Here is a 7,777-nt window from a genome sequence, read left to right as displayed (position 1 = left end):
ATGTGCAAGTTTTGTTCATACGAATGAATTGGCAGTTATCACATGAATTTAAAATCATAGTCATAAGTTATTTGTAAATATAACTAAGTGAAGCTATTTAATAAGGTTATATGAACTTAAGAGTACTATGAATGTATATGCAATTGAGATTATTTTTCAATTCGGATTAGTGATATGGAATTTCCATAATCATTGAAATGATTTATTTGCTTAAGGCTTACTAAGCTTTCAAAGCTTATTCTGTGTGTTTTTCCTATGTCTATAGGGCTTTAGAGAAATTGCTTGGGTTGGAAGTCGAGGAGATTTCATCACACTATCGAGTTATCATGTGAGTAGATAAAGTTTGTATATCATTAAGGTTTAAGGCATGTATAGAATAGACTAATAGTGGAGGATATTTTGGTTAACGTATTTAAGCCATGCGAATATGGCATCTTTTGGATGTTTAATTTTATAAGTTAGAAATTCGATCACTGGTTGTGTCTAGCAATTATTTAAATAAAAAAAATCTTTATTTCAAGAGAATGTTCAAAATTTTACTGTTAAGATCTGTTTTCTAATTTCCGGTAACGCCTTGTCCTATTTCGGCGATGGTTACGAGATAGGGGTGTTACAGTTTCTCAGGATACAACCAAATAAAAATGCATCCTGAGGACATGGAAAAGACCATATTCATAACCATGAGGGGAACATTTTGCTATAAGGTGATGCCATTTGTGCTGAAAGAAACAGGAGCAACGTATCAGAGAGCAATGGTAACCCGGTTCCATGATATGATGTACTAAGAGATCGAAGTTTATGTCGATGATATGATTGCAAAATCCAGAATAGAAAAGGAGCATGTGCAAGTCCTAAGGAAACTGTTCTTAAGATTAAGAAAGTTTCAGCTAAAGCTTAACCCAGCAAAATGCACATTCGAGGCTAGGTCGAGAAAGCTGCTAGGATTCATATTCAGTGAAAAGGGGATTAAGATTAACCCAGACAAAGTCTAGGCTATACAAGAATTGCCTCCACTACACACTCAAAAAGAAGTTCGAGGTTTCCTAGGAAGGCTAAATTACAATACTCGGTTTATTTCACAACTAATGGAAAAATGTGACTCCATATTTCGTCTCCTTAGGAAACACAACCCAGGTGTATAGGATGAGGAGTGCCAAAAAACTTTTGATAAGGTCAAGCATTACTTGTTCAATACCCCAATACTTATGCCACCATGCCTAGACAAGCCGTTGATACTGTACTTGGCAGTATTCGAAAATTCCATGGGATGCGTGCTAGGCCAACATGATAAGTTAGGAAGAAAAGAAAAAGCGATATATTATCTTAGCAAGAAGTTTACTGAATGTGAGACAAGGTATTCGCCAATTGAGAAGTTGTGTTGCGCGTTGATTTGGACAACCCAGATACTGTTACAGTATATGTTGTACCATACAACTTGGCTCATATTAAAACTAGACCCTCTGAAGTACATGATGGAGTCGACTACTTTGAATGAAAGAATAGCTCGATGGTAAATTTTGCTTTCTGAATTTGACATAGTCTACATGAACCAGAAGGCTGTAAAAGGGAGTGCAATAGCTGATTTTCAAGCCAGTAGAACTCTAGAAGATTACGAGCCTTTGAATTTTGATTTTCCAAATGAAGATCTGATGTATGTTGCAACCACTGAAGAAGGTGCTCAAGAGAAACATCCTTGGAAACTAAACTTCGATGGGGCCTCAACGCTGTGGGTAACAAAATCGGGGTTGTCCTGGTATCCCCAAATGGAGATCATTATCCTTTTACTAGTAAACTGGATTTTTATTGCACAAATAATATGGCGGAGTACGAAGCATGCATCATGGGTATCCGTGCGGCCATTGAACGTAAAGTCAAGGTGCTAGAAGTATATAGGGATTCTGCACTAGTGATCTATCAGCTCAAAGACGAATGGGAAATAGGAGACCCTAAATTGATCAATTACCAATAGCTAGTTCTTGAGTTAATTAAGGAGTTTGACAATATCACTTTCTGTTACCTCTCACGAGATGAAAACCAGATGACTGATGCCTTGACTACCTTAGCTTCTATGATTAAAGTAAACAAGCAAGAGAATTTGAAGCCAATCTAGATGAGTATTTATGAAGCTCTGACTCATTGCTACAACATCGAAAAAAAGAAGAAAAATATGATCACCCTTGGTATTACGATATATTGAGATATGTAAGGAGTCGTGAATACCCAGACCAAGCAACTGAGAATGATAAAAGGACATTGAGAAGACTGGCCAATGCTATGCCTTAGATAGAGAGATTCTATATAAAAAAAAGAAAGGATCAGGTACTATTAAGATGTGTGAACGCTGTTGAGGCTAAGAAAATCTTAGAAGAGGTCCATGAGGGTGTCTGCGAAACACATGCTAATGGTTTCACAATGGCCAGAAAAATCATGAGATTCGGATATTATTGGTCCACTATAGAAGGAGATTGTATCAGCTGTGCCATGAATTGCCATAAATACAAAATTTATGGAGATAAAATTCATGTACCTCATTCACCTCTTCATGTCATAACTTCTCCATGGCCTTTCTCTATGTAGTACATGGATGTCATTGGGCCGATCTCACCGAAAGCGTCTAATGGGCATCAATTCATCTTCGTAGTCATTAATTATTTTACCAAGTGGGTAGAGGCCACTTCGTATGCCAACGTTACAAAGTCGACAGTCAGTAAATTCTTGAAGAAAGAGATAATATATCGATATGGGATGTCAGAAATGATCATATCAGACAATGCACTGAACTTGAACAATAGTACGATAGCAGAGGTCTACAGTCAATTCAAAATTAAACACCACAACTCATCACCATATCGCCCAAAGATGAATGGTGTGGTAGAGGCGGCAAATAAGAACATCAAGAAGATCGTGGGGAAAATGACGGAGATTTACAAAAAATAGCATGAGAAATTACCATTTGCCCTCTATGCCTACCAAACGTCAGTCAGAACCTCTACTGGGGCAATGCCTTTTTCTTTGGTTTATGGGATAGAGGCGATTTTGCCCGTTGAAGTTGAAATCCCTTCTCTTTGAGTTTTATCAGAGTTAAAGTTTGATAAAGCAGAGTGGATTCAATCCCGATATGATCAACTAAACTTGATCGAAGAAAAAAGGATAAAGGCTATCCGTCATGGTCAAATATACCAAAAGCGAATGATGCGGGCTTATAATAAGAAGGTTCACCCTAGGGAATTCTATGAAGGGGACCTAGTTCTAAAAAAGATTCTTCCCATACAAAAGGACTTCAAAGGAAAATGGATGCCAAACTAAGAGGGACCTTATATAGTGAAGAAGGCATTTTCTGGAGGAGCTCTGATTTTGACTGAAATGGATGGCAAAAACTTGCCCAATCCTGTGAATTCAGACTCAATCAAAAAATACTTCATCTAAAAGAGAGAGAGTGAGAGAGAAAAGGGAGAGGCTAAGGCGAAAACCCACAAAAGGTACTTTGAGACCAAAGGGGTTTTGAGATGAAAACCCAGGAATGGGCAATTCAAATTTTGATCAAAGATGGAGCATGTGATAATCTTGTTTTCTTTGAATTAACAAGAAGGAAGGATGCTACATCTTGGGGCATCAACAAAGTACTCTAGGTCTTCTAAACACATATCAAGTTCAAAGGATCCTCGAAAAGTTTTGTGTAGCGAAACTCATGCTGCGATATCTGGGGCATCTTTTTTTTATCTTATTTAGTTTGTATTTTAACAAAATTTGCTATCTTGATCAATTTATTCATTTTGAGCTTTGTTCTCAATAAAATTCCTCTTGTCCATTGTGATAGTCTTTTTCAATCATTTTTTATTAAAATAACGATTAATGGACTAATAATATTCAAGTAAAAGGGGTTTTGCATATTGCTCTGAAAGCTTCTAAATGGTACAAGGACTTGAAACGTAACCACTAGTCAGAACTAACCAAATTCAAGGGTTGGAAGCATTGGGAAAAGAATAGCCTAAATTGTGATTATTCTTCGGGTTTTCTGTCAGACATACCAGCTAAAGAAAAAGACAGAATAATACGTAAGTGATAAAGCCTTGATGAACAACGAGAAATGACAACCCAAACGCTAAACGAGGGATTTGTCCAAAAAAATGACATTCTGCATTCATGCAAACATCACTCATACATATCTAGTTAGAAGTATTTGATTCATTCTGATCATAACTGTAACACCCCCTAACCCCAAATCGTCGTCGGAACAGGGCTACGAGGCATTACCGAATATATCAGACAACTTATGGATATTTTACAATTATTATAACATTCATTGTATAATTGAAGAATTATGTCCCTATAATGGACTTTCGAAGCCCAACACAAGTATTAAAGTGGAATGAAACGGGACTTGTTCGAGTATTCAGGAAATATATATATATATATATTTTTTTTACAAAAATTTCGATGACATTTCTTCTTAATTTTTACATAAAACCCCCGCAAATTCAAACAAAAACCACCTAATCCAAAACCAATGGCACAATAAAAACAATTTAAACCTAAATATATCTAAATCATAACCAATTCATTAACATAGTCATTTAATAACTAAACATTCATAATATTAATCCAAATTAACTAATAACTTCATTCATTTTTTTTCATTCCAACTTATACCAAATTATATAATATAATATTTACCATTTTATCAAACTAATAACAAAATATGGTATACCATTCTTATAACTAACTTTACAAGTATATCTATATAACTTATACAACACCTAGTACATGCCACTTTCAATTAAGAAAGAAAACATCACCCAAAATCTTTTCGCTGAAGTCGGGATCACTCGGATGCTGGACCAGGACACTAGACTTCTATTAACCTGCGCACGGAAACAACCGTCTGTTGAGTATTTCATACTCAAGTGGTATTACCATAATTCAAATTGCAATAGCAATTAAAAAAATAAAATAAGAACTCAGCATCAAATAACAATTCTTTTTTTAAGTTATCATTAAATAACAATAAATAAACAATCTTTAGCTATTATTCAATTTTAGTTACAAATCACATTTACCAGGTTTTAATCACCACAATCATTTTAAATCCATGCATTTCATTTCCAATCTAAATTTTCAGTCCACAATTTTAATTTCTTTCATATTCACTAGTACAGTCGATCAAATTCATTTGAACTTCTCATTTCAATTATTCACCCTATTAACATTTCGGACTTTAACGGATACACGGATTCCAACCCAAACACACCAGTATAACACATTGTGCCTAAAACGGTACATAGTACCTGATCAGTATACGACACATAAAGTGCCTAAAACGACACACGAGGTGCCTGATACGACACACGAGGTGCCTGATACGACACACGAGGTGCCTGAAATACGACACATAAAGTGCCTGATCGATAAAGCCGGCAAATCCCGTACACTTCCATATCCTATGGCATGCCAATTATATCCGACTTAGCCCGACTAGTTAATAGGGTATTTCAATTCTCAATTCTCAATTCACTTTCATTTCCATTCCAAGATTACTTTTCAATTAAAATTTTCACATTCAAATCAATTTACAATTCAATTATACACACACATTCACCATTCAATTCAATTCTCATTCAACTCCAATATCAATACTTACCTTATAATTCACTTATTAAATATAGAATTGATATATAGCATTTAATAAAAAGTAATTTGAATTATAGTAATACAAACCGTGAATTTCTCGTTTTAATCATCGATAGCTTTCTCCTTTCCTTTGTGCGCCGATGTCTTGGGTTCTTTGTTAACTACGAAAATAATAATAATTTATAATCATCAATATAACACAATTCAATTTAATCCATGAGCCTAAACATGCAAATTTAACCATTTTTAATGTGTATATATAATTTCACCATTAAGCTGTTTACTTGAGTCATTGTTACTAAATTATTTATATCTTGAGCTAGGAAACTCCAAATTAAGATCCACTAATTTTCCCTGAAACTAGACTCATATATCTTTTCACCATAAGATTTTCAGAATTTTTGGTCCATCCAATTAGTACAGTTTATTCATTAAATACTCCCCTGTTATTTTATTTGACAGTTCTGACCACTCTCTACTAAAAATAAATTATCTCATTGTACAGAACTCGAATAAGGTTCTTGTTTACTTATTTTGAAACTAGATTCATTAAGGAGTTTACAAATATAAATTAAACTCCATTATAATTTTTGTACAATTTATAACGATTTTCCAAAGTTAAAATAGGGCATCTCAAAATCACCCTGAACCAGTCTTACAAAATTTCAAATATCTCTTGATTCATCAATTCATTGCTTACACTATTTATACTATAAGAAACTAGACTCAATAAGTTTTAATTACATATTTTTTTCATCCTCTAGTTCAATTTATACAATTTTTAGTGAATTTTCAAAGTTAGACCATTGCTACTTCCCAAAACTGTTTTGATGTAAAATGTTAATAACCAAATTTATAACACCAATTCACACCTTATGTCTATTCAAATTTCATTTAAACTCAAATTTAACTATTAGATTTTCAACATATTTTCTTAATTCCGAAATTTTCCTCAATTTAGTCCCTAAAACACAAAACTTATAGCTTACTTTGCAATTCAATCCTTATATCTGCTTTTAACTTGAATTTCATTCAATTAAACCCCTATTTTATTTTTTTTTATTCAACATGAACAATATTTAGAATTCTAATAACTTTCAAAATATTAATTTAATTTCATCAAAACTTTGTTCTAAAGCTTTTAAAACATTAAAATTAAGTAAAAAGGGCTAAATTAACTTACCTATTAAACTTTCAAACCTTCAAACCCTAATTCTCCCTTTTTCTTTTCTTTCTTCTTTCTTTCTTTCCTTCCCCGCTTTTCGTTTGCCTATTCATTTCTTTTCTTTGTTCTTTACTTATTTATATAATATATAATATATAATATATAATATAATATAATATAATATAATATAATATAATATATATTTTAACACATAAAAATCTCGATTTTTATGTTTATGTCATTCACTTAGGACAAATGGCATAATTGCCATTTTGGTCCTCTTCATTTTCTTTTAACCTACAATTTAAATTTCATCCTTTATTCAATTTAGTCCTTTTCTTAATTACTCTTAATTAAATTAAATCCACTTAATTAAACTCTAATTAACTACTTATTTTACTTGTAAATATTTTTAATAAATATTTACGAATCCATTTTTTAGAAACGGAGACCCGAAAATATACTTTTTCGGTAACGGTAAAATTCGGGTCGTTACAATAACATCCTAATCACTCGGGATAAAGATAGACCCATGAAATGGATTCTACAGGTCATGTTCCCCAGAAAATGGCGTAACAGACCAGAGAAACCAAAAAATCCTATATTCCTGAAGATGCAGTGGGGTGGATTGAAATCACCATGGCGAATCTTATTTCCCTGAAATTGCAGTGGAACAGATTAAAGCCACAAATCTTATCTCCCTGAAGTTGCAGTAGAGTAGATTGAAGATAACAAATCTTATTTCCCTGAAGTTACAGATGAATAGATTACGCTACAATTCACAAATCCTATACTTCTGAAGTTGCAGTAGGTCAGATCAAATCTACCATGGCGAATCTTATCTCCCTGAAGTTGCAGTAGAGTAGATAGAAATCATTAGTCTTATCCCCCTAAAATTGTAGAGGAGCAGATTGAAGATAGCAAATCTTATTTCTCTGAAGTTGTAGTAAAGCAGATTAAAACTATAAACCACAAACCCTATCT

General features: G+C 33.3%; 1 long non-coding RNA gene across 1 annotated transcript; it reads right to left on the bottom strand.

Annotated features, from left to right (window-relative positions):
* Positions 1–4,573: 4,573 nt before the first annotated feature.
* LOC108488724 (uncharacterized) lies at positions 4,574–5,812 on the bottom strand. The gene is made up of 2 exons (XR_001871806.2): positions 5,716–5,812; positions 4,574–4,862 (listed from the first exon to the last, which is right to left on the bottom strand). It is a non-coding gene; the product is annotated as an uncharacterized LOC108488724 (long non-coding RNA).
* Between the last annotated feature and the right edge of the window lie 1,965 nt (positions 5,813–7,777).

Source organism: Gossypium arboreum, chromosome 7, assembly GCF_025698485.1.
Source record: "Gossypium arboreum isolate Shixiya-1 chromosome 7, ASM2569848v2, whole genome shotgun sequence".
NCBI classification, from domain to species: Eukaryota; Viridiplantae; Streptophyta; class Magnoliopsida; order Malvales; family Malvaceae; genus Gossypium; species Gossypium arboreum.
Note: the sequence above shows the minus strand (reverse complement) of the source record. Positions and strands in the feature narration are given on the sequence as shown.